The sequence below is a fragment of the Oryzias melastigma genome, linkage group LG14, assembly GCF_002922805.2.
Source record: "Oryzias melastigma strain HK-1 linkage group LG14, ASM292280v2, whole genome shotgun sequence".
Classification (NCBI taxonomy): Eukaryota; Metazoa; Chordata; class Actinopteri; order Beloniformes; family Adrianichthyidae; genus Oryzias; species Oryzias melastigma.
Window position 1 is genome coordinate 8,562,923 of NC_050525.1, and position 1,205 is coordinate 8,564,127.

The 1,205-nt window shown below is 36.9% G+C and overlaps 1 long non-coding RNA gene across 1 annotated transcript in view; it reads left to right on the forward strand.

Moving 5' to 3' along the window:
• Nucleotides 1-578, forward strand: part of LOC112138967 — an 8,784-nt gene extending 8,206 nt beyond the window's left edge. The window contains exons 2-3 of the long non-coding RNA XR_002917879.2: nucleotides 325-400; nucleotides 497-578. This is a non-coding gene — a long non-coding RNA (uncharacterized LOC112138967). The remainder of the gene's footprint in view (nucleotides 1-324; nucleotides 401-496) is intronic.
• The last annotated feature ends 627 nt before the right edge of the window (nucleotides 579-1,205 follow it).

Here is a 1,205-nt window from a genome sequence, read left to right on the forward strand (position 1 = left end):
TGAGCAACTTTTAAGAGATTTTTCTACCACAAGTTTATTACCATTAAAATATGTTGTATGTATGACGTCAATACTCTGATTTTCTTAAGACTTAGGACATCTGCCAAAAGCATTTTTTTTATTTCACAGCCAAACTTTTCTAGCTTTGATCAAGACAAAATGTTTTCAGTTTTCTTGCATTTGGTAAATTAGTATCAGACTGTGATTTTCTTGTTGTCTTTTAAAGGTTAAGAAATAATACACAAATAAACATTAAACAGGATTTGAGTTTGGAACAAACTGAATTGTGAGTCTGTTTAAGAGCCGTGCTTTCCTTTTCCTCAGGTACTACACCGACATCCGTCAGACCATCTCTGCCAGCGATCAGGAGATGAACTCGGCTCTGGCAGAGCTCTCTCGGGTAAGACGTCTGCCAGCATATCCAGCTGGAAAATTTCTCAGAAGTTGAAATAAAATCTGGAAGTAGATTTATTTTGACTTTCTTCCTCTACAACAGAATTATGCACCAGAGGTCAACTGTCCTGTGGCGTTACAATGAACTCTACAAGTATATCAACGAATACTACGATCAGGTCAGTATTTGTCTGTTCTTCATGACAGAGATGGAGGAAAAAAATCCAAACTCTTCCCCTTAAATAGAGTTTTACAAGCGCAGAAACAAACTGATTAAAAAACAAAAGAAGTGGAAGTTAAAGTCTCACCAGCCATCACACCTCTAAGTTCATATTTGAAGCCCAATGAGGCAAATTTCCTTTGTGATATTGGGCTATAGAAATAAAATTGAATTGAATTGAATTGAATATTTGACCCCTCCCAAGGGGTGGCAGTGAGCTACAGACCCACTCAGGCTGTAGCTCACTATTTTTGAAACTGTTTTTGAAACGTTCTCTTCACAAAGCAGCTCGAAGCTTAACTTTGTTAAGCTTAAGCTACCATAACAGAATATCATCATTTAACCCTTTAACACCTGAGGAGTTGTCGGTGACGCTCAAACACAAAATCTTAAACACACTGTGACTTTTTAACCATTAGCACGATCATTCCAGTACATTATGAAGGAGAAAAGTGGCTCCATGAGCCTGATAAGATAAAAAAAACAAATTAAATCAACCTAGCATTAGGGGGTGATGGGCTGAATGATTTGTCAGTACTCCTTTTCTTTAAAAAAGGAAAGTGATATAAATGTTGATCGTCACGATAGGTTA